This window comes from Lissotriton helveticus (genome assembly GCF_964261635.1).
Source record: "Lissotriton helveticus chromosome 1_1 unlocalized genomic scaffold, aLisHel1.1 SUPER_1_unloc_4, whole genome shotgun sequence".
In the NCBI taxonomy this organism is placed as follows: Eukaryota; Metazoa; Chordata; class Amphibia; order Caudata; family Salamandridae; genus Lissotriton; species Lissotriton helveticus.
The window spans coordinates 3,600,243-3,627,067 of NW_027611681.1; the positions used below are offsets into that span (position 1 = coordinate 3,600,243).

At 46.8% G+C, this 26,825-nt stretch overlaps 1 protein-coding gene across 1 annotated transcript in view; it reads left to right on the forward strand.

Annotated features, from left to right (window-relative positions):
• Nucleotides 1-3,885: 3,885 nt before the first annotated feature.
• LOC144806028 (uncharacterized) overlaps nucleotides 3,886-26,825 on the forward strand; it is a 248,056-nt gene continuing 225,116 nt past the window's right edge. Inside the window, exons 1-2 of the mRNA XM_078672479.1 lie at nucleotides 3,886-3,936; nucleotides 11,269-11,384. The gene's annotated coding sequence lies outside the window, so the exon portion shown is untranslated. The remainder of the gene's footprint in view (nucleotides 3,937-11,268; nucleotides 11,385-26,825) is intronic.

Here is a 26,825-nt window from a genome sequence, read left to right on the forward strand (position 1 = left end):
ATCTCAACATGTTTCCATTAAATGCAGTATTGTTTTGTACAGCTGAGGATGTCAGTTGTCAAGCCTTGTTTCAGTATACATTTTAAGCTTCATTTGACATGGAGGCAGTACAAATGAAAGTTGAACTTCGTGGTCTTGACCTATGTTAATGTGCAGGCTCAGAACGAGTCCATGCACCGGGGATTGCTAAAACTGTATCATCTGCAGTACATTTTAAGAAACAACTATCTGTACTGTCTACAGCGTATACCACAACTCATACACTTTAAGATATAATGTATGCATGAACAGCAGCGCAGCTTTAAGAGATAATGTATGCAGGAACAGCAGAGCAGCTTTACCAAAACCAGCTAAAGGGCATTTCATTGTATTTCACGATATGACCCCAGTCCCCCACCCCCGACCTTTCTGTATTAAACGATGCAGCTCCTATAGGAATACTTTTTAGAACACAACAATGTGAACGTAAGAACAGGAGACTTAGATGCAGTGTTTTGTGGGAGGACATTGATTCTGGAGGAATGGATACCCTCTTGTGTGATTAATGCACTATACAAATTACCGTAACATCTAGGTGAATTATAATCTGTGTTGCCACAAACCTCATGCCTGAGTACCCGCTCTCAATGAAGGTGGATGGAATTATAGGCAGGCTGTTTACCCTATACTGAAATACTGCTCAGAGTTCAGCAGTGAACCCACAGGCCGATTCTCAGCAACATACAGTTAACAGTGCGCTCAATCTATCGATCTATCGCCCTCACTCTACCTATCGCCCTCACTCTACCTATCGCCCTCACTCTACCTATCGCCCTCACTCTACCTATGGCCCTCACTCTACCTATGGCCCTCACTCTACCTATGGCCCTCACTCTACCTATGGCCCTCACTCTACCTATGGCCCTCACTCTACCTATGGCCCTCACTCTACCTATGGCCCTCACTCTACCTATCGCCCTCACTCTACCTATCGCCCTCACTCTACCTATCGACCTCACTCTACCTATGGCCCTCACTCTACCTATCGCCCTCACTCTACCTATCGCCCTCACTCTACCTATCGCCCTCACTCTACCTATTGCCCTCACTCTACCTATCGCCCTCACTCTACCTATGGCCCTCACTCTACCTATGGCCCTCACTCTACCTATCGCCCTCACTCTACCTATCGCCCTCACTCTACCTATCGCCCTCACTCTACCTATCGCCCTCACTCTACCTATCGCCCTCACTCTACCTATCGCCCTCACTCTACCTATCTATCACCCTCGCAGCATCACTCTGTGCAACCATTCAACAACAACTGGTTCAAATATGGTCTCTCAATGTTTCAAGCTTTATTACAAATGTCACAACAATATGTTAATATTTCACCTCTGTTCTTGGATTTGTCACAATAAAATACACTGAACATATTCTTCACAAAAGTTATTTACAATAGTTTAAGCTATTGCTATTATAAATTACAACAACTTTTATTTCAGTATTATTTTAAAAAATTAAAAGGCATTTGTATTTGTTAGATGAATACATCTAAGTCACGTACATACAAAACATGTTGCATTACAAATGCTATAGGTGTCACATTTGAAAAAGTTTACAGTATTGGCATTGTAAATGACAAAGCTATTAATTTTGCTATTTTCAAGACAAACACATTAAAAAAAAATTGTCATTTACAAAACCAATAGCTCCAACTTTTCTACTGCGAGACCTATTGCATTTCCAATGCTTGTTTTGTTTTTATTGTTTTGCATTTTGACTTTTACTGTTTTGGTTTCTGCATACATATTTTACATATTGTCCTAAGTTAAGCCTGCCTGTTCCGTGCCTTAGGTACCAGGGGGTTGACTCCAGGTTACTTTTAATGGCGTTGGGAATTCACTCTGACAGGGGTTGTGATTTTTCCTCTTTCACCACAAATAATTCAATTTCTTGAGAACTAGCAGAGAGTTTATAGAAATTATCTGCAAATAGGCAGTTGATAACCTACCAGGGATGAAGCACTTGGAATATGGGAAGAGTATCGTGCGGGAACAGAACCGCTACAAAATTCAGTTTAGAGATGAACCAAGCATCACGCTTGAACGTCACAACTTTTTAAAACAGATATATTGCAGCTCTTTGCATTTTGACAGCCCCAAGCAAATTTGAGAACAGAGTGGATGTATGTAGCAGAGACGAGTTTGTGTTGAGCTGTTTCTCTAAGAATTTGCAGGAGAGATTACTGAGCTGCAGGAACCCAACTCTCCCCGAGAGGTGAACATTCCTAAAAGCATAGAGCGCTACACGCTTCCATCTAGAACACTGATCTCTGGGGAGGGCGCATCACCAGTGAGTCTCATTCTTGGGACTGCTCTGGGTTGTTCTGTGAACTCCAGAAACCGGACACAAAGGAAATGGGCTCAGAAAGCTCATTATGGCAGTTGTTACAGGTGTGGGTTTAAGGCACACGTGGGAAGTAATGGGAAATGCCCGGATCAAGGACAGTGTTGCAGTGTTGGGGCATTTTCAAGCAGTATGATTGTATGCACTACTGTAAAAGTCTGCACAATTGATGTTAATGAGGAAGAACGTCTCCAGAGAGAATAACTTAGTTTTAGCAATTGATTCCATAGTTCGTTCCACCTTCATGCGACAGGTAATGTGTCCCTTGTGTATGGTTCATGCTGGTACGGTGTTGTTAAATGGAATGGCAGATTCCGGACTACCCATCAAGATTTTGTGTGAGCCTTTGAGAAAAGTAGAGATGTGAGAAACAGCTGACCAGCTCCAATATAAATCCTAAAGCCTTAGGTGAGCAGGAAATTGATATATACTGGATTACTTTGTTAGTCTGCTGGAATGATTGGGTAAAAAGATTCCCTCAAAAATGTATGTATCTATCAATGGAAGGTAAGGGATGGAATGGCAGAATCAGACTAAGTTGGGTTTCGCTGTGAGGCCGGGTCCTGATAATCCAGCGGTGTTGAGTGACATGCCTGTATCGAATGTAGATTTTGATGCCAATGACATTAAGAATACTTTACTACATTCTCCTGATGTTTACCGAGTGGGAGCAGTGAATGGGCTGAGCATTGTATCAAACTTAAAGCTCAGGCAGTACCTCTCATTCATAGAGTGCGCTCTGTTTTTCTGAGGGTACGGAGTGAGCTTACTGCCCTCTTACATGATTTATGCTGTCACCAATTCTTCTGAATGGTTTCACCAGTTTTTATTGTCCAGAAGAGGTCTGGGGCCACGCATCTTTTAAAGTACACAGACCACAGCCCTTTGGTTTGAAACCTTAATGGTGTCAGTAAGGCCCCTGTAAGGTTGCTAGGGCTGTTTTTAAAATTACAACTTTGGCTTTAAATTAGTACACAGAGACAGACACTACAGGGCTGGCTGCTTATCTAGAAAGCCACTTTTGGGTAGTTTGGGTGACGAGGATTTGGATGTTCATGAATGTTTGCGGTAGCGGTGTTAGACGCTGTCCATGATGCTTCTTGTGCTGACCCAGGAGTGGTGCAAGTTAACAAGGACTTCACAGATGGTCTCCCCTGGGACTGGTGCTTAAGTGCTGAGGTGTTTGGGTGTGCTCAAGTGGCGGCAGAGCTACCTGTGGCTCTGGGTATGGTTATGAGACCCGATTCTTTTGTTCTGCTTGGTAAGCTGAGACGTACTTGTTGAATATTCACCCAGTGTGAGTGGTGAGATCCGCATTGCAGGTCTGCCTGAAGTTGTGATGCTGCCGACAGTAGCGTGTCTGCTAAAAGCAATGGCGTGACTGGTGGAACTATAAAGCCAAATAAGAGAAAGTTATCTTCTGACACCACAGTCTTCGTGATTGAGACCAGTAATACTGAAGACTCTGAGACTCACAGCAGTAATTTCTCCTTTCAGAGCATTATTGCTGCATTCGGAGTGAAGCCCAGAAGTAAGCACATTACTAAGGTACCAACAAAGTTTAATATTTTTCAATTGTATTAACTGTTTCTCTTTTGCAGCATTTGAAAATGCATTTTCTAGTTTTGTTGCTTTTTGTTTAGTTTTTTCTTGTAGGCTGTTACCTTTGGTTTAAAGGGAATGCTCTGGAAGCTTAAACTAGTATTGCTCCTGTTGCTGCCAGTTATCCTTGCCCTGCTGTGGTGGGGGTTTGTCGCTGAACTCGCGTCCATTGCCGCGTCCGCCCCTACCTACCGGGTTGCACAAACTACATTTCCGATCAACCCCCCCGGGCGGCGCAAGAAGAACGCGTCATCGCCCAGCGCCAGGAGGCGCATAAATCTTCGGGAGGGCCCTCGCAGCGCGGGACACTCTGGAAGCTTGAACTAGTATTGCTCCTGTTGCTGCCAGTTATCCTTGCCCTGCAGTGGTGGGGGTTTGTCGCTGAACTCGCGGCCGTTGCCGCGTCCGCCCCTACCTACCGGTTGCTCAAACTACATTTCCCATCAACCCCCTGGGCGGTGCAAGAAGAACGCGTCATCGCCCAGCGCCAGGAGGCGCATAAATCTTCGGGAGGGCCCTCGCAGCACGGGACAATCTGGAAGCTTGAACTAGTATTGCTCCTGTTTCTGCCAATTATCCTTGCCCTGCAGTGGTGGGGGTTTGTCGCTGAACTCGCGGCCGTTGCTGCATCCACCCCTACCTACCGGGTTGCTCAAACTACATGTTCCATCAACCCCCCGGGTGGTGCAAGAAGAACGCGTCATCGCCCAGCGCCAGGAGGCGCATAAATCTTCGGGAGAGCCCTCGCAGCGCGGGACACTCTGGAAGCTTGAACTAGTATTGCTCCTGTTGCTGCCAGTTACCCTTGTCCTGCTGTGGTGGAGGTTTGTCGCTGAACTTGCGGCCGTTGCCGCGTCCCCCCTACCTACCGGGTTGCTCAAACTACATTTCCCATCAGCCCCCCGGGCGGAGCAAGAAGAACGCGTCATCGCCCAGCGCCAGGAGGCGCATACATTTTCGGAAGGGCCCTCGCTGCCCGGGACAAGGGCGGGACCGTCCAAGGCCGGAGGAGGCTGGGCTGGGCCACCCCCTTTGGCCCTTAGGCTCTGGACTTTTTCATCTCGGAGGGAGTGATAGTAACCGGTGACTCGAGAAGGAATTGCAGAAGGACTCTTGAACTGAACACTGGGCCCTCAAAAACTGTAAGCAAAAAGAAGAGGGCTAGAGGGGGGCTCCATGGTACATCTGTGAATGTTCGGAGCTTGGAGTGCTTTTCTGTGAGTGTTTGATTTAATCTATTGGGGTAGTCACACTTAACCTAGTGTCCAAACACAGCATGGCTAACAAAGCAAATACCCGTGCAGCAAAAGCAAAATCAAATGTCCCTCTTACACCAAGGGTAATTGTACAGGATCTTAACTCATTGCCCCCTCTAGTACATTACCAGCACAATTGCAAAATAAAAAGCCGCTGATTAACAAATCACCAGAGACACAAAATCTAGATCAAGACACCAACCCAAGATCAATTAAGCCCCTACCTAGTATAAATCTTCCGCCCGAGGCATGCCCCTACGTAGTGGTACTTGGGGGAGTCCCAGAACTGAAGCCAGATCCGAAAGAGTCCTATCCGGAGCTTAAAAACAAGACAATAGCCTGGCTGAATGAGAACAAACCACTGGTAGGGAACAAAAGTGGAGAAATCTTACATGTCAGAAGGGTGAATTGGATTGGTAGGAAAAGCAAAGACCTAGTGGGCAACTGTATAATTGTGAACTTTAGGGACATCAGATTGGTAGAGCATATATTAATTAGTGGCTCTTTTCAATCAGCAAGTAACATAAGAACGCTGCCGCTGGGATATTTTTATCCCATGCAATGTGCCCCCTTGACCCAAGGCATTACCTGGGGAGACCGGGGATGGGCCAAAATGTCAAGGGGGCTCGAAGCTATCCCACAAACGATGCTCTGGTAAATGAACAAGATGTTCCTAACTGGGCAAACAGATTTGGTCACCATATGTCCCTAGAAGATAACGATTGACCACGAATATCATCAGATCAAGTAGTGGAGTCAATCAGGAGTGAGGGTGTCAAAATTAACTTACTGGACCGGGCAGGAATAGGGTTGGGTGGGATTAAAAATGATGTCTTGGTCACAACTCCCTGTAAGGAAAGTACCTTATTTATTAACAAGCTCTAATAGGGAGATCACCCAGGAGACTGAAAACCAACCCCGCCCCCAAACACGTAGTGCACTGGAAGAGAAGTCGAGGGTGGTACCAGCCCTGTCATCAACACAGAGACACGGGATACAAATCACACCTCCAAGTACTGAGGAAGGGTTGAGGGTCCAAAGTCAGAGAGATAATCACCTAGACAGGGAATCTCAAGTGGTGGGGGAGCTAAAGATATTAACCTGGAATATCGCAGGCCTGGCAGGAAAATTTAACAACAACGAATGGAGACAGTACATCAGTGGGTTTCAGATAATTAGCCTACAAGAGACCTGGGCGGTTGACAGTAACCCCATCCATTTGGCAGGGTACAAATGTTTCTTTGTGCCAGCTCAAAAAGCAAGGTCAGGAAGAGCGATTGGAGGCTTATCAGTATATGTAGACCTAAACCTGGAAGGAGTCTGGAACAGTCCCCTTGGATCTCACACACCATCCAGGCCTTAGGCTTTACCAGTTCCGGGTTAAGGCTGACTTTGTTCAACGTATACAATGCAGGGTCTACAAAAAGAAACAATCCTACATTAAAGGAACTAGACTATAGACTTCATCAGGAAGCAGCCCATAGAAAAGGGGCTTCAGAAACCACTATATTAATAATGGTGATTTTAATTCTCACATGTGTCCAACCCTGTTCCCCTTGAATGCAGACTGGTCCCGATGCCCCATTGAGAAGGGCCCACACTTTGAACATTCCTCAAGGGGAACAGACCTCAATAACCATCTAAAGACCCACGATTTGGAACATACAATTGATCTGGCCCACCTGGACGAGGATGGGTCCCCCACTCCAACCTTTAAAGGGAGAGGATGCTCCTCTTATATTCATTATATTTTAGCGTCTAGGCAAGCAAAAAATTGGATTAGCTCTGTGGGGATTGACTGGAGTCCCTTTAGCGACCATACCCCCCTAACTGTTAAACTAATTCAGTGGGGTAGACCCAAGACATGCCCTTAGGTGGATAGTGTGTTGAAGGTAACCGACCAGGGAAGGCGACTTAGATGGGCAAAAATTGACAGTGAAGCCTTCTATAAAGATTTAATGGTAAAAGGAAAAGTACAGATTGATAAATGCCATGACCCCTTGATAGAGGGGGGCAATTTGGTCGGGGCATTTAGGTCAGTGACCAAACTGGTAGATGGTCTTTTAAAAACAAAAGCTCCCATGAAGAAAAACATGCAACCGAAATGGTTTGACAGCAAGTGCTCGCGAACCCTGAGAGACTTAACAAGCATTGGCATTGCCAATAGGTCTCGCTTGTGGGACCTTATAAGTATTTAGTATTGAAGCATTTAAAAACAAGCTCCTGGCATTGCTGTGGGGAGGGGGGAAGAGAAATGCACGGCCGTGAAAGTGGCTCTCGGGGGCGCATTCCTTTGAAGTGTCGGGTCTGATGCAATTATGCGAGGCAGGCTGGTTAGGAAGCAAATGGCAAGGGAGGGAGGCTGAGGCTTTGATGTGGGGAGTCACAAGTGAAGTGAATAATTAGGGGAGGAGAACTGGCAGGCTGATAGGCAGAAGGCTCAGGCAAGCTCGTGCACGAAGGAGCTTGCTGTCACGTGATTCACGTGAACTTAATGAAAACCGCGGCGCAAGAAGCCCTTGGTTTCACGAGGATTTCGAGCACTTGAATTCTCGCTCCCTCAATGCGCTTGCGCGCATTGATATGTCGCGAGACCTAAAAACCAGTCTAAAATCTAACCCCAGGGACAATTTAAGAATAGTCCAGTGCAGACGAACATACAAATGTGCGCTTAAACAAAGAAAGACTACTCTTCAAAAGGAAGCATGGGCAGACCTAAGAGAGGCTGGAGAAAGAAGGGACATGGCCCAATTCTGGAGGATTGTAAATAACCCATGCTTTCAGGATAGTAATACCCATGGGATTGAGATGAACATCTTACCGGGACAGTGGGTATCACATTTTGAGGGATTGTACAATCATAACCAGGATATATATATGGAGAGGGGGTGGGCTGAACCACAGGCCCCAGTTATCGAGTTCTCTCTAGCTGAAATAATGCAGGGGATCCAGGACCTGACACGTAACAAAGCCCCAGGCCGGATGGCTCACCTCCTGACTTGTATTTAAGCAATGTAGATTTTTGGGCGCCCATTCTCACAAGAGTGTTAAATGCGGCAGTACTGTATGGTTTACCTCGCTCTTGGTCTACTGCAGTTATTGGTCCCATCTTTAAGAAGGGCAACAGGGATAATCCGCAATGTTATAGACCAATCTCCCTGATTGATGTTTTAGATGTTAATTTTGTTGCGGCTCATGGAATGGACAGAAGATCACCATACAATAACGGATATCCAGTATGGCTTTAGAACTGGGAGGTCCACAAGTGACCAATGCCTCAATCTTTATTTGCTGGTTGTAAAATACACTAAAGCCAGCAATGAAGCTATGTATCTGGGGTTCATGGACCTAGCGGCCGCTTTTGACCATGTTAACAGGAAAAAGCTAAGGTGCCTGATAAGGGATATGGGAATTGACCCAGGTTTGATCAACATCCTTAGAGCGCTGCATAGGGACACCACAGCCAAAGTGCGTTATAACATGGAGGGGGGGGGGACACAGAACCATTCCCTTATACGAGCGGGGTGAGACAGGGCTTCATCCCTGCCCCCTTCCTGTTTTCGCTTTATATTAACAACCTAGAGCAGGCTCTGATTGATCTAAACACAGATTGCCCGAGAATAGGACCGCGTCATATACCGGTGCTTTTATATGCAGATGACGCGGTCCTGCTTGCCCGCACCCCGAAGGGCCTGCAATGTTTAATTGATGGATTTGTAAAATTTATGGGCACTTTGGATCTGTCGGTGAACCTGAGCAAGTCCTTTGTGATGTTGGCGGAACCAAGCCTTGTTAGAGGTTCTCATATAAAATAGGGAACCACACACTAGAAAAGGTGCAGTCTTTCTCCTACCTGGGGCTGCTATTTGATGGTGCACTAAAATTTAAATCCCTAGTTGAGGATCGCTGCACTAAACTAATATCCGTAAATGGGGCCATAGGAAATTTTGGCCGAAGGCTAGGTCGCTGGTCCCCGGAACAGGTGATGAATCTTAATAGTTCGATAGGCTGTTCGAAAGTCATGTATGGCTCAGACGTGTGGGGTTATGTCAATGTGGACCAACTGCAACTGGAGGAAAACAAATATTTGCGAAGGATTTTAAAAGTCCCTCAGAGCACCCCAGTTGCAATTGTACATAGTGAATTTGGGATCCCTTTCATAGAGGACCAGGTCAAGTTAAGACCCATCATGGCATGGTTAAAAATCTGGGTAAACCCTGAGGCAGAACTAAGCAGACAAATTTTGAGAGACTGTCTACACAGGGATAAAGGGTTACAAATACCATGGTTAAAGTATGTTAAGGTCACCTTGGAGGGTATGGACCGGAAGGACCTTTTTTATTAAACCAGCACTATTTTGCACACTGATAAACTGAAAATTAAAAGAATGTTGTCTGACCAGTTGTCCACACGTAGAGCAGAAGAGGAGATGACCAAACACTCAGTAGGTGCCCACAGTTTTTTTAAAGAACAATGAGGGCATGGAGCCATATTTGTATTTGATGCACAACGCCCAGGATAGGTTTTTAATGACCCGTTTGAGGCGTAATTTATTACCACATATACTGGCCGATCCGCCAGGTTTTACTTTGACAATTGAGCAGAAGGGTGCCTGCGGCTGCGACAATCGGTCTCCGCAGGACACCCTTCACTTTATACTTCTGTGACCCTTTTTTAAGTATCCTAGGTGAAAATATTTGGTGGAGATTTTAAAAAAAGGGAAGTTCTGTCATGCTAAAACTGCTCTACTTTTTTTGCAAAGAGCTAACGACCCATGGGCACTTCTTTGTATTATGAATTTTATTAAGATTGCTGTGAAGTTAAGAAACACGAGGAGAGGGCTAATCATTGGATTATTTAAGAATACTTTTTTAATCTGATTTTAAACACAGATTTAGAAGTTGTTCAGATGTAATTTAATCCATTTTTTAATTCTGGATATATGTGTACTTTTATGATGTTTTTTAATCATCGAATAAAGAATTACTGAACTGAACTGAACTAAAGGGAATGCTGTTGTAGTGTGTGACCTTAATGCTGCAGTTTGCATTTCATTACAATCATCTGCTTACCCTGGAGAATCGCCAGGGTGTAGGAGGTTTGCTGTTCCAGAGTTCTTTCTTCAGCTTCTGGGCAGTGGTCGCTCTGTGGCGATCTGTGGTCCTGTTTCTCTGCTCTTCTTGTAGTAGCTCTTATCAGAGCTTCATCCATCCGCCAACGATAATAAGATGCCAGGCATCACCCAGCACACAAAACAGACTATGTTGGGCTACGTCGGCGCAGTTAGAGCGAGGATAAAGTTCTCCGGACCCATCAGGCTGTGAATGTAACCTAAGGGCTTAAGATGAAATGAAGAGCTTACCTCCTTCCTGAGTGGCTCCAGACTGCTGTGTGCAGACCCGATAGCTGGCAGCACCCTGGAGTATGTATGTATAAATCAGATTATGTTGGAAGTAACCCTCAATATATTGTGGCAGGCAGCATCCTGCCATAGAGTAGGATTTCCTGGGTGTGAAGGGCGGCCGATTCTGATTGGGGGCTTGATAGTTTTCCAGAAACTCATGTTCTTGATTGTTCATGTTTGTTAGTAGTTAATTAAACACGCCCAGGGGTTTTATCTCTTCAGTTGACAGAAGCTGCAATAAAGTTTCTCTGTCGTTGCAAAAAAATATGAATGGCCAACAAGCCTCAGTAGGTCAAAGAATGGAAGGGCTGGGGAACTGTCATTCATCTCACTGCTAAGCAGAGCAGTGTCATGCTTCACCCTCATTCAGGCCTCTGATTTTAACCAACATCGCTTAGAACATTGGGACTCTAGAACCCATCCTTTTAATGAGAAAAACAAAACTCCAAGTCCCATAAGCAATAGTGGTGGAAGGTGTCATGCATGACCTGGGACAACATCCGATTCAGCACATCCAGTTCCATTTTTTAAGTATTTGACACAATATTGAATTAATAACCTTTGTTTTTTATGGTCATGAGTCACCAGAATACTAAAAACGTGTCTTTTATTTTCAAGGTCAATTAAGTAATGGTCTCCAGCTTGGAAGCTCTGTTCATTCATCAGTGTTTGTCATTGATCTCCATGTGTGGCTGGTTTGGGTCTGCCTGCATCGTTCCCGATAACACGCACAGGTAAGGAGCTTGTAACAGCAACATGATAACCCCATACTCGTCTGTAAGAAGTGCGCTCCGAGGCAGGTATCCATTTATTTTTGTGAAATAAGGATGGGCCAATATCTGCTATGTACATTTGTTAAAATAAACAAGCATTTGCAATGCAATAGGTCTCGCATTAGGAAAGTTTGAGCTATTGGTATTGTAAATTACACATTTTTTATTTATGTGTTGGTTTTGAAAATTGCGAAATTAATAGCTTTGTCATTTACAATGCCAATAGCTTTAACTTTCGCTAAAGTGACACCTATAGCATTTGTAATGCAATATGTATTGTATTTACGTGACTTAGATGTATTGATATTACAAATAAAAATGGCTTTTAATTTCTGTAATAATTAATACTGAAAAAAAAGTTCTTGTAATTTATAATGGCAATAGCTTTTGTAAATAACTTTTGTGAAGATTATGTTCATTTTATTTTATTGTGACGAAAATCCAAGAACAGAAGTGAAATATTAACATCTTTTGGTGACATTTTCAATAAAGCTTGAAACATTGAGAGAACATATTTGAACCAGTTGTTGTTGAATGGTTGCACAGATTGATGCTGTGGTGGCGCTGAGTGATGTTGTAGTGGCGACGAGTGATGCTGTGGCATTCAGTGATGCTGTGGTAGCGCAGTGATGTTGTGGTGCCCCTGAGTGATGCTGTGGTAGTGCTGAGAGATACTGTGGTGATGCGATAGATAGATATAGTGAATGCGATAGATAGCTAGAGTGAGGGCGATAGATAGATAGAGTGAGGGCGATAGATAGATAGAGGGAGGGCAATAGATAGACTGATAGAGTGAGGTCGATCAATAGATAGAGTGAGGGCAATAGATAGACTGATAGAGTGAGGGCGATCAAAAGATAGATAGAGTGATGGCGATAGATAGAGTGAGTGCGATAGACAGATAGAGTGAGGGCGATAGATAGACAGATAGATAAAGTGTATTTACGTTGCATTGAGAAGAGTGTAATTATGTGGCGTGTAATTATGTGGCACTGAGTTGTAATATGGAGAGTGTATGTTGTATTCAGTAGAGTGTAATTTTGTGCGTGTAATTATGTTGCACTGAGTGGTATTTGGAGTGTATGTTGCATTGAGTGCAGTGTAATTATGTAGCATATAATTATATGGCACTGAGTGGTATTGTTTGGGGTGTATGTTGCATTAAGTGCATTTTATTTATGTAGCATATAATTATGTGGCACTGAGTGGTATTGTGCGGAGTGTGTTGCATTCAGCAGAGTGTAATTATGTGGTGTGTAATTATCTGGCACTGAGTGGTATTTGGAGTGTATGTTGCATTGAGTGCAGTTGAATTATGTTATTATGTTACTTTATTATGTTATTTTTGCATATAATTATTTGGCACTGAGTGGTATTATGGGGAGGTTATGTTGTATTCAGTAGAGTGTAATTGTGTGGCGTGTAATTATGTGGCACTGAGTGGTATTATTTGGAGTGTATGTTGCATTGAGTGCCGTGTAATTATGTAGCATATAATTATGTGGTACTGTGTGGTATTATGTGGAGTGTATTTATGTTGCATTGAGTAGAGTGTAATTATGTTGCGTGTAATTATGAGGCTCTGAGTGGTATTATTTGGAGTGTATGTTGCATTGAGTGCCATGTAATTATGTAGCATATAATTATGTGGCACTGTGTGGTATTATGTGGAGTGTATTTATGTTGCATTGAGTAGAGTGTAATTATGTTGCGTGTATTTATGTGGCTCTGAGTGGTATTATGAGGAGTGTATGTTGTATTCAGTAGAGTGTAATTGTGTGGCGTGTATTTATGTGGCACGGAGTGGTATTGTTTGGAGTGTATGTTGCATTGAGTGCAGTGTAATTATGTGGCGTGTAATTATGTGGCACTGAGTGGTATTTTGAGTGTATGTTGTATTGAGTGCAGTGTAATTATGTGGTGTGTAATTATGTGGCACTGAGTGGTATTATGAGGAGTGTATGTTGCATTGAGTGCAGTGTAATTATGTGGCATGTAATTATGTGGCACTGAGTGTTATTTGGAGTGTATGTTGCATTGAGTGCAGTGTAATTATGTGGTGTGTAATTATGTGGCACTGAGTGGTATTTGGAATGTATGTTGCATTGAGTGCAGTGTAATTATGTGGCGTGTAATTATGGCACTGAGTGGGCTTTGGAGTGTATGTTGCATTGAGTGCAGTGTAATTATGTGGCGTGTAATTATGTGGCACTGAGTGGTATTTAAAGTGTATGTTGCATTGAGTGCACCCTTGATGGATTCTACCAGTAATTTGCATCTTACCCGCCTGTTCTCAATTGACAACTATAAAGGCACAGGCTTTTCAATGCTGGGATATGTTTTTCTCCGACTAATATCGCTTGTCACAAAACACATAATTGCGATAGGTGCTGTAAAGGGGGTAGAGGACATTTGACCTTTTATATGGTTGCATATTGAATGAAAGGGCCATGGTGGATAGAGAGGTATGGCTGTTAGACCAAGACACCATGTTTTCAGTCATGGCCTTTCCTTTAAGAAGCTATTATTATAATTCGACGCATTTGTCCGGTTGGTTCAGTTTAAGTGAAGCAGGAGTAAAACTCACAGAAAGGAGTAATTGGTGCAATGAAAGCCTAGGACTGTAAAAAGATATAACCTGTGTACTTGGATACAACTATAAATTGGAGCGCTAGGTAGGGCGCATGAGGTAACGGATACTTACGGCAATTCTGTGATCAAAAAAAATTGTTTACATTTTTTTACAGCGCGAATTCGACCCAAAGGTATTGGAGCACTTTAAATGAGCACCACTTACATTATGCAAGGAGACATTCATTTTTTGGTAGGCAGAGAGAGATTAAGTGATTTGCCCAGAATCAGGGACTCAAACCTATTTCGCAGCTCCAAAGTCGGCAACTCTGGCCGCTGGGCCACATCCGGTGGAAGAGACAATTAAAACTCAACATTTTATTTACCATCAAGTCATAAATGGGCACGTGTGCCCTAAGGAGCAAGCAGTTCTTTGCTCGTCTGTTCGGGACACGGCCCGCTGTCTCCTCACTGTTGCTTGTAATTGCGGCGAGCAGATGAGGGCGGATGGCGGCAGATGGCCGGCACGCTTCCCGATGGGATCCTGCCTCTGGGTGGGATACCAATAAAATAACAAGTAGGCTAGGGTATTACCTCTGTGGGCCCGACCCGCAGTTACAAGATGGCTAGATGGATGTGTGTCAAAGGATGGATAAGACAAAACGTCAGAAAAACAACCAACCAAGCCATGAATGTATGTAGAAATATGAACGCAAATGAGCAGGGACACGTGCCCTAGGGGATACCTAGCCGAAATACAATGGTGTAACCATGGCTGCTTTTAAGATATGTGGAGCCAAAATAAAAGGGACAATCGTACATCTACCCAACGACTGGGCATAAGTCGGAGGATGCACGTGCCAATGCCACAAGTGTTAAACGGTAATCAATGGTGAAGACAGATATCTGCAAAGCTGGATGTAAAAAGTCTGTGCTTTAGCGTCCATCTTTGTAGAATTAAAGACAAATGTATATGACACACAGAGGAGTGAGAATTGATGTAGGTGATGACTAAGGGCGTCACTAAGCAGGTGAGAGGATCATGTGAGCGGGGCAGCCGGACGCGGTCTCACATGGAGAAGACGCTGGACCAATGCCGGGTAAAAAGCAAAAAAAAAAAGCACATCCAGTTGACGTGAGGACGTAAGGGTAAATTCCATCAGAAACAGTGCCTATAACGGCGGACATGATGTAATGTATAAATAAGCGTATGAAGAGAAGCAAAATGTAAAGTGGCATAACGTGTAACATTGGGGTTATGCAAATTGTGACAAAAGTGATAAGGACTTTGAGAAGGCATTGCAATGAATACAGAAAAGGGGCTGTAGGAGCATATTTAAACATGCACAAAGAGAAAAGCCCCAGAGAATGGACAGTAGTGAAAGATATAACTTAAGCCAGGCATTGGAATGATAGAATGCTATAAAGAAAGAATAAGGAGAAACAAGCGCGCGCTGGAGAAGCGTGAGCCTGGTGGGGGGGGGAGGGGGCGGGATGCGAGCGAGTGGGAGGGAACGGGCCAAGCGCGCGCAAAGCAGCCACAACATGAAATTAAAAGCTGCCGGGAAATGTTCTTGGCAAAGTGTGAAGCAGGGGGGGAGCGGATCCCTTTGAAGTGAAGCTCTCTGCATTTGTGCTGGCGGATCCGATGCAATGATGCGAGGCAGGCGGCTCGTTCGGATGCCTGCAGGATAAAGACTTTCAGGTGGGGGCATTAAATATTAGACTGCAGAAAATATATTCCAACTAAATGTTCGTGCCCTTATGAAGATGAAATTGCAAAAAACACAGTTGATGGACAGAATGTAGAACAATGTCATACATTCACCCCAGTACAAGGATCTGGGCCTAAATCCATCGTTTTTTTGCACTCCACACCACCCTGGGTTAGACACTGGCTATATGCAAATCAGCTCTGACCCTGTGCCTCATGGGAACAGTCCAGTGCGAACTACCAAGCCATGTCTTTCCCAGACCGGAATCAAGCATCCAAGGACCGTTTTCTGGCTATCAGCCTTCATCAGCCTGGATAGCTTGACTCCAGTGGTGTGGAGAGCCTGGGACTCACGTCTGAGCATCCCCAGCCCACTCGGGGTGAAATTGCAAAACACACAGTTGATGGACAGAATGTAGAACAATGTCATACATTCACCCCAGTACAAGGATCTGGGCCTAAATCCATCGTTTTTTTGCACTCCACACCACCTTGGGTTAGACACTGGCTATATGCAAATCAGCTCTGACCCTGTGCCTCATGGGAACAGTCCAGTGCGAACTACCAAGCCATGTCTTTCCCAGACCGGAATCAAGCATCCAAGGACCGGTTTCTGGCTATCAGCCTTCATCAGCCTGGATAGCTTGACTCCAGTGGTGTGGAGAGCCTGGGACTCACGTCTGAGCATCCCCAGCCCACTCGGGGTGAAATTGCAAAAAACACAGTTGATGGACAGAATGTAGAACAATGTCATACATTCACCCCAGTACAAGGATCTGGGCCTAAATCCATCGTTTTTTTGCACTCCACACCACCCTGGGTTAGACACTGACTATATGCAAATCAGCTCTGACCCTGTGCCTCATGGGAACAGTCCAGTGCGGACTACCAAGCCATGTCTTTCCCAGACCGGAATCAAGCATCTAAGGACCGGTTTCTGGCTATCAGCCTTCATCAGCCTGGATAGCTTGACTCCAGTGGTGTGGAGAGCCTGGGACTCACGTCTGAGCATCCCCAGCCCAATCTGGGTGAAATTGCAAAAAACACAGTTGATGGACAGAATGTAGAACAATGTCATACATTCACCCCAGTACAAGGATGTGGGCCTAAATCCATCGTTTTTTTGCACTCCACACCACCCTGGGTTAGACACTGGCTATATGCAAATCAGCTCTGACCCTGTGCCTCATGGGAACAGTCCAGTGCGAACTACCAAGCCATGTCTTTCCCAGACCGGAATCAAGCATCCAAGGACCAGTTTCTGGCTATCAGCCTTCATCAGCCTGGATAGCTTGACTCCAGTGGTGTGGAGAGCCTGGGACTCACGTCTGAGCATCCCCAGCCCAATCTGGGTGAAATTGCAAAAAACACAGTTGATGGACAGAATGTAGAACAATGTCATACATTCACCCCAGTACAAGGATGTGGGCCTAAATCCATCGTTTTTTTGCACTCCACACCACCCTGGGTTAGACACTGGCTATATGCAAATCAGCTCTGACCCTGTGCCTCATGGGAACAGTCCAGTGCGAACTACCAAGCCATGTCTTTCCCAGACCGGAATCAAGCATCCAAGGACCAGTTTCTGGCTATCAGCCTTCATCAGCCTGGATAGCTTGACTCCAGTGGTGTGGAGAGCCTGGGACTCACGTCTGAGCATCCCCAGCCCACTCGGGGTGAAATTGCAAAAAACACAGTTGATGGACAGAATGTAGAACAATGTCATACATTCACCCCAGTACAAGGATCTGGACCTAAATCCATCGTTTTTTTGCACTCCACACCACCCTGGGTTAGACACTGGCTATATGCAAATCAGCTCTGACCCTGTGCCTCATGGGAACAGTCCAGTGCGAACTACCAAGCCATGTCTTTCCCATACCGGAATCAAGCATCCAAGGACCGGTTTCTGGCTATCAGCCTTCATCAGCCTGGATAGCTTGACTCCAGTGGTGTGGAGAGCCTTGGACTCACGTCTGAGCATCCCCAGCCCACTCGGGGTGAAATTGCAAAAAACACAGTTGATGGACAGAATGTAGAACAATGTCATACATTCACCCCAGTACAAGGATCTGGGCCTAAATCCATCGTTTTTTTGCACTCCACACCACCCTGGGTTAGACACTGGCTATATGCAAATCAGCTCTGACCCTGTGCCTCATGGGAACAGTCCAGTGCGAACTACCAAGCCATGTCTTTCCCAGACCGGAATCAAGCATCCAAGGACCGGTTTCTGGCTATCAGCCTTCATCAGCCTGGATAGCTTGACTCCAGTGGTGTGGAGAGCCTTGGACTCACGTCTGAGCATCCCCAGCCCACTCGGGGTGAAATTGCAAAAAACACAGTTGATGGACAGAATGTAGAACAATGTCATACATTCACCCCAGTACAAGGATCTGGGCCTAAATCCATCATTTTTTTGCACTCCACACCACCCTGGGTTAGACACTGGCTATATGCAAATCAGCTTTGACCCTGTGCCTCATGGGAACAGTCCAGTGCGAACTACCAAGCCATGTCTTTCCCAGACCGGAATCAAGCATCCAAGGACCGGTTTCTGGCTATCAGCCTTCATCAGCCTGGATAGCTTGACTCCAGTGGTGTGGAGAGCCTGGGACTCACGTCTGAGCATCCCCAGCCCACTCGGGGTGAAATTGCAAAAAACACAGTTGATGGACAGAATGTAGAACAATGTCATACATTCACCCCAGTACAAGGATCTGGGCCTAAATCCATCGTTTTTTTGCACTCCACACCACCCTGGGTTAGACACTGGCTATATGCAAATCAGCTCTGACCCTGTGCCTCATGGGAACAGTCCAGTGCGAACTACCAAGCCATGTCTTTCCCAGACCGGAATCAAGCATCCAAGGACCGGTTTCTGGCTATCAGCCTTCATCAGGCTGGATAGCTTGACTCCAGTGGTGTGGAGAGCCTGGGACTCACGTCTGAGCATCCCCAGCCCACTCGGGGTGAAATTGCAAAAAACACAGTTGATGGACAGAATGTAGAACAATGTCATACATTCACCCCAGTACAAGAATCTGGGCCTAAATCCATCGTTTTTTTGCACTCCACACCACCCTGGGTCATACACTGGCTATATGCAAATCAGCTCTGACCCTGTGCCTCATGGGAACAGTCCAGTGCGAACTACCAAGCCATGTCTTTCCCAGACCAGAATCAAGCATCCAAGGATCGGTTTTGGCTATCAGCCTTCATCAGCCTGGATAGCTTGACTCCAGTGGTGTGGAGAGCCTGGGACTCACGTCTGAGCATCCCCAGCCCACTCGGGGTGAAATTGCAAAAAACACAGTTGATGGACAGAATGTAGAACAATGTCATACATTCACCCCAGTACAAGGATCTGGGCCTAAATCCATCGTTTTTTTGCACTCCACACCACCCTGGGTTAGACACTGGCTATATGCAAATCAGCTCTGACCCTGTGCCTCATGGGAACAGTCCAGTGCGAACTACCAAGCCATGTCTTTCCCAGACCGGAATCAAGCATCCAAGGACCGGTTTCTGGCTATCAGCCTTCATCAGGCTGGATAGCTTGACTCCAGTGGTGTGGAGAGCCTGGGACTCACGTCTGAGCATCCCCAGCCCACTCGGGGTGAAATTGCAAAAAACACAGTTGATGGACAGAATGTAGAACAATGTCATACATTCACCCCAGTACAAGGATCTGGGCCTAAATCCATCGTTTTTTTGCACTCCACACCACCCTGGGTTAGACACTGGCTATATGCAAATCAGCTCTGACCCTTTGCCTCATGGGAACAGTCCAGTGCGAACTACCAAGCCATGTCTTTCCCAGACCGGAATCAAGCATCCAAGGACCGGTTTCTGGCTATCAGCCTTCATCAGCCTGGATAGCTTGACTCCAGTGGTGTGGAGAGCCTGGGACTCACGTCTGAGCATCCCCAGCCCACTCGGGGTGAAATTGCAAAAAACACAGTTGATGGACAGAATGTAGAACAATGTCATACATTCACCCCAGTACAAGGATGTGGGCCTAAATCCATCGTTTTTTTGCACTCCACACCACCCTGGGTTAGACACTGGCTATATGCAAATCAGCTCTGACCCTGTGCCTCATGGGAACAGTCCAGTGCGAACTACCAAGCCATGTCTTTCCCAGACCGGAATCAAGCATCCAAGGACCAGTTTCTGGCTATCAGCCTTCATCAGCCTGGATAGCTTGACTCCAGTGGTGTGGAGAGCCTGGGACTCACGTCTGAGCATCCCCAGCCCAATCTGGGTGAAATTGCAAAAAACACAGTTGATGGACAGAATGTAGAACAATGTCATACATTCACCCCAGTACAAGGATGTGGGCCTAAATCCATCGTTTTTTTGCACTCCACACCACCCTGGGTTAGACACTGGCTATATGCAAATCAGCTCTGACCCTGTGCCTCATGGGAACAGTCCAGTGCGAACTACCAAGCCATGTCTTTCCCAGACCGGAATCAAGCATCCAAGGACCAGTTTCTGGCTATCAGCCTTCATCAGCCTGGATAGCTTGACTCCAGTGGTGTGGAGAGCCTGGGACTCACGTCTGAGCATCCCCAGCCCACTCGGGGTGAAATTGCAAAAAACACAGTTGATGGACAGAATGTAGAACAATGTCATACATTCACCCCAGTACAAGGATCTGGACCTAAATCCATCGTTTTTTTGCACTCCACACCACCCTGGGTTAGACACTGGCTATATGCAAATCAGCTCTGACCCTGTGCCTCATGGGAACAGTCCAGTGCGAACTACCAAGCCATGTCTTTCCCATACCGGAATCAAGCATCCAAGGACCGGTTTCTGGCTATCAGCCTTCATCAGCCTGGATAGCTTGACTCCAGTGGTGTGGAGAGCCTTGGACTCACGTCTGAGCATCCCCAGCCCACTCGGGGTGAAATTGCAAAAAACACAGTTGATGGACAGAATGTAGAACAATGTCATACATTCACCCCAGTACAAGGATCTGGGCCTAAATCCATCGTTTTTTTGCACTCCACACCACCCTGGGTTAGACACTGGCTATATGCAAATCAGCTCTGACCCTGTGCCTCATGGGAACAGTCCAGTGCGAACTACCAAGCCATGTCTTTCCCAGACCGGAATCAAGCATCCAAGGACCGGTTTCTGGCTATCAGCCTTCATCAGCCTGGATAGCTTGACTCCAGTGGTGTGGAGAGCCTTGGACTCACGTCTGAGCATCCCCAGCCCACTCGGGGTGAAATTGCAAAAAACACAGTTGATGGACAGAATGTAGAACAATGTCATACATTCACCCCAGTACAAGGATCTGGGCCTAAATCCATCATTTTTTTGCACTCCACACCACCCTGGGTTAGACACTGGCTATATGCAAATCAGCTTTGACCCTGTGCCTCATGGGAACAGTCCAGTGCGAACTACCAAGCCATGTCTTTCCCAGACCGGAATCAAGCATCCAAGGACCGGTTTCTGGCTATCAGCCTTCATCAGCCTGGATAGCTTGACTCCAGTGGTGTGGAGAGCCTGGGACTCACGTCTGAGCATCCCCAGCCCACTCGGGGTGAAATTGCAAAAAACACAGTTGATGGACAGAATGTAGAACAATGTCATACATTCACCCCAGTACAAGGATCTGGGCCTAAATCCATCGTTTTTTTGCACTCCACACCACCCTGGGTTAGACACTGGCTATATGCAAATCAGCTCTGACCCTGTGCCTCATGGGAACAGTCCAGTGCGAACTACCAAGCCATGTCTTTCCCAGACCGGAATCAAGCATCCAAGGACCGGTTTCTGGCTATCAGCCTTCATCAGGCTGGATAGCTTGACTCCAGTGGTGTGGAGAGCCTGGGACTCACGTCTGAGCATCCCCAGCCCACTCGGGGTGAAATTGCAAAAAACACAGTTGATGGACAGAATGTAGAACAATGTCATACATTCACCCCAGTACAAGGATCTGGGCCTAAATCCATCGTTTTTTTGCACTCCACACCACCCTGGGTCATACACTGGCTATATGCAAATCAGCTCTGACCCTGTGCCTCATGGGAACAGTCCAGTGCGAACTACCAAGCCATGTCTTTCCCAGACCGGAATCAAGCATCCAAGGATCGGTTTTGGCTATCAGCCTTCATCAGCCTGGATAGCTTGACTCCAGTGGTGTGGAGAGCCTGGGACTCACGTCTGAGCATCCCCAGCCCACTCGGGGTGAAATTGCAAAAAACACAGTTGATGGACAGAATGTAGAACAATGTCATACATTCACCCCAGTACAAGGATCTGGGCCTAAATCCATCGTTTTTTTGCACTCCACACCACCCTGGGTTAGACACTGGCTATATGCAAATCAGCTCTGACCCTGTGCCTCATGGGAACAGTCCAGTGCGAACTACCAAGCCATGTCTATCCCAGACCGGAATCAAGCATCCAAGGACCGGTTTCTGGCTATCAGCCTTCATCAGGCTGGATAGCTTGACTCCAGTGGTGTGGAGAGCCTGGGACTCACGTCTGAGCATCCCCAGCCCACTCGGGGTGAAATTGCAAAAAACACAGTTGATGGACAGAATGTAGAACAATGTCATACATTCACCCCAGTACAAGGATCTGGGCCTAAATCCATCGTTTTTTTGCACTCCACACCACCCTGGGTTAGACACTGGCTATATGCAAATCAGCTCTGACCCTTTGCCTCATGGGAACAGTCCAGTGCGAACTACCAAGCCATGTCTTTCCCAGACCGGAATCAAGCATCCAAGGACCGGTTTCTGGCTATCAGCCTTCATCAGCCTGGATAGCTTGACTCCAGTGGTGTGGAGAGCCTGGGACTCACGTCTGAGCATCCCCAGCCCACTCGGGGTGAAATTGCAAAAAACACAGTTGATGGACAGAATGTAGAACAATGTCATACATTCCCCCAGTACAAGGATCTGGGCCTAAATCCATCGTTTTTTTGCACTCCACACCACCCTGGGTTAGACACTGGCTATATGCAAATCATCTCTGACCCTGTGCCTCATGGGAACAGTCCAGTGCGAACTACCAAGCCATGTCTTTCCCAGACCGGAATCAAGCATCCAAGGACCGGTTTCTGGCTATCAGCCTTCATCAGCCTGGATAGCTTGACTCCAGTGGTGTGGAGAGCCTGGGACTCACGTCTGGGCATCCCCAGCCCACTCGGGGTGAAATTGCAAAAAACACAGTTGATGGACAGAATGTAGAACAATGTCATACATTCACCCCAGTACAAGGATCTGGGCCTAAATCCATCGTTTTTTTGCACTCCACACCACCCTGGGTTAGACACTGGCTATATGCAAATCAGCTCTGACCCTGTGCCTCATGGGAACAGTCCAGTGCGAACTACCAAGCCATGTCTTTCCCAGACCGGAATCAAGCATCCAAGGACCGGTTTCTGGCTATCAGCCTTCATCAGCCTGGATAGCTTGACTCCAGTGGTGTGGAGAGCCTGGGACTCATGTCTGAGCATCCCCAGCCCAATCGGGGTGAAATTGCAAAAAACACAGTTGATGGACAGAATGTAGAACAATGTCATACATTCACCCCAGAACAAGGATCTGGGCCTAAATCCATCGTCTTTTTTTGCACTCCACACCACCCTGGGTTAGACACTGGCTATATGCAAATTAGCTCTGACCCTGTGCCTCATGGGAACAGTCCAGTGCGAACTACCAAGCCATGTCTTTCCCAGACCGGAATCAAGCATCCAAGGACCGGTTTCTGGCTATCAGCCTTCATCAGCCTGGATAGCTTGACTCCAGTGGTGTGGAGAGCCTGGGACTCACGTCTGAGCATCCCCAGCCCACTCGGGGTGAAATTGCAAAAAACACAGTTGATGGACAGAATGTAGAACAATGTCATACATTCACCCCAGTACAAGGATCTGGGCCTAAATCCATCGTTTTTTTGCACTCCACACCACCCTGGGTTAGACACTGGCTATATGCAAATCAGCTCTGACCCTGTGCCTCATGGGAACAGTCCAGTGCGAACTACCAAGCCATGTCTTTCCCAGACCGGAATCAAGCATCTAAGGACCGGTTTCTGGCTATCAGCCTTCATCAGCCTGGATAGCTTGACTCCAGTGGTGTGGAGAGCCTGGGACACACGTCTGAACATCCCCAGCCCACTCGGGGTGAAATTGCAAAAAACACAGTTGATGGACAGAATGTAGAACAATGTCATACATTCACCCCAGTACAAGGATCTGGGCCTAAATCCATCGTTTTTTTTCACTCCACACCACCCTGGGTTAGACACTGGCTATATGCAAATCAGCTCTGACCCTGTGCCTCATGGGAACAGTCCAGTGTGAACTACCAAGCCATGTCTTTCCCAGACCGGAATCAAGCATCCAAGGACCGGTTTCTGGCTATCAGCCTTCATCAGCCTGGATAGCTTGACTCCAGTGGTGTGGAGAGCCTGGGACTCACGTCTGAGCATCCCCAGCCCACTCGGGGTGAAATTGCAAAAAACACAGTTGATGGACAGAATGTAGAACAATGTCATACATTCACCCCAGTACAAGGATCTGGGCCTAAAACCATCGTTTTTTTGCACTCCACACCACCCTGGGTTAGACACTGGCTATATGCAAATCAGCTCTGACCCTGTGCCTCATGGGAACAGTCCAGTGCGAACTACCAAGCCATGTCTTTCCCAGACCGGAATCAAGCATCCAAGGACCGGTTTCTGGCTATCAGCCTTCATCAGCCTGGATAGCTTGACTCCAGTGGTGTGGAGAGCCTGAGACTCACGTCTGAGCATCCCCAGCCCAATCGGGCTGAAATTGCAAAAAACACAGTTGATGGACAGAATGTAGAACAATGTCATACATTCACCCCCGAACAAGGATCTGGGCCTAAATCCATCGTTTTTTTGCACTCCACACCACCCTGGGTTAGACACTGGCTATATGCAAATCAGCTCTGACCCTGTGCCTCATGGGAACAGTCCAGTGCGAACTACCAAGCCATGTCTTTCCCAGACCGGAATCAAGCATCCAAGGACCGGTTTCTAGCTATCAGCCTTCATCAGCCTGGATAGCTTGACTCCAGTGGTGTGGAGAGCCTGGGACTCACGTCTGAGCATCCCCAGCCCACTCGGGGTGAAATTGCAAAAAACACAGTTGATGGACAGAATGTAGAACAATGTCATACATTCACCCCAGTACAAGGATCTGGGCCTAAATCCATCGTTTTTTTGCATTCCACACCACCCTGGGTTAGACACTGGCTATATGCAAATCAGCTCTGACCCTGTGCCTCATGGGAACAGTCCAGTGCGAACTACCAAGCCATGTCTTTCCCATACCGGAATCAAGCATCCAAGGACCGGTTTCTGGCTATCAGCCTTCATCAGCCTGGATAGCTTGACTCCAGTGGTGTGGAGAGCCTGGGACTCACGTCTGAGCATCCCCAGCCCACTCGGGGTGAAATTGCAAAAAACACAGTTGATGGACAGAATGTAGAACAATGTCATACATTCACCCCAGTACAAGGATCTGGGCCTAAATCCATCGTTTTTTTGCACTCCACACCACCCTGGGTTAGACACTGGCTATATGCAAATCAGCTCTGACCCTGTGCCTCATGGGAACAGTCCAGTGCGAACTACCAAGCCATGTCTTTCCCAGACCGGAATCAAGCATCCAAGGACCGGTTTCTGGCTATCAGCCTTCATCAGCCTGGATAGCTTGACTCCAGTGGTGTGGAGAGCCTGGGACTCACGTCTGAGCATCCCCAGCCCAATCGGGGTGAAATTGCAAAAAACACAGTTGATGGACAGAATGTAGAACAATGTCATACATTCACCCCAGAACAAGGATCTGGGCCTAAATCCATCTTTTTTTGCACTCCACACCACCCTGGGTTAGACACTGGCTATATGCAAATCAGCTCTGACCCTGTGCCTCATGGGAACAGTCCCGTGCGAACTACCAAGCCATGTCTTTCCCAGACCGGAATCAAGCATCCAAGGACCGGTGTCTGGCTATCAGCCTTCATCAGCCTGGATAGCTTGACTCCAGTGGTGTGGAGAGCCTGGGACTCACGTCTGAGCATCCCCAGCCCACTCGGGGTGAAATTGCAAAAAACACAGTTGATGGACAGAATGTAGAACAATGTCATACATTCACCCCAGTACAAGGATCTGGGCCTAAATCCATCGTTTTTTTGCACTCCACACCACCCTGGGTTAGACACTGGCTATATGCAAATCAGCTCTGACCCTGTGCCTCATGGGAACAGTCCAGTGCGAACTACCAAGCCATGTCTTTCCCAGACTGGAATCAAGCATCCAAGGACCGGTTTCTGGCTATCAGCCTTCATCAGCCTGGATAGCTTGACTCCAGTGGTGTGGAGAGCCTGGGACTCACGTCTGAGCATCCCCAGCCCACTCGGGGTGAAATTGCAAAAAACACAGTTGATGGACAGAATGTAGAACAATGTCATACATTCACCCCAGTACAAGGATCTGGGCCTAAATCCATCGTTTTTTTGCACTCCACACCACCCTGGGTTAGACACTGGCTATGTGCAAATCAGCTCTGACCCTGTGCCTCATGGGAACAGTCCAGTGCGAACTACCAAGCCATGTCTTTCCCAGACCGGAATCAAGCATCCAAGGACCGGTTTCTGGCTATCAGCCTTCATCAGCCTGGATAGCTTGACTCCAGTGGTGTGGAGAGCCTGGGACTCACGTCTGAGCATCCCCAGCCCAATCGGGGTGAAATTGCAAAAAACACAGTTGATGGACAGAATGTAGAACAATGTCATACATTCACCCCAGAACAAGGATCTGGGCCTAAATCCATCTTTTTTTGCACTCCACACCACCCTGGGTTAGACACTGGCTATATGCAAATCAGCTCTGACCCTGTGCCTCATGGGAACAGTCCAGTGCGAACTACCAAGCCATGTCTTTCCCAGACCGGAATCAAGCATCCAAGGACCGGTGTCTGGCTATCAGCCTTCATCAGCCTGGATAGCTTGACTCCAGTGGTGTGGAGAGCCTGGGACTCACGTCTGAGCATCCCCAGCCCACTCGGGGTGAAATTGCAAAAAACAGTTGATGGACAGAATGTAGAACAATGTCAT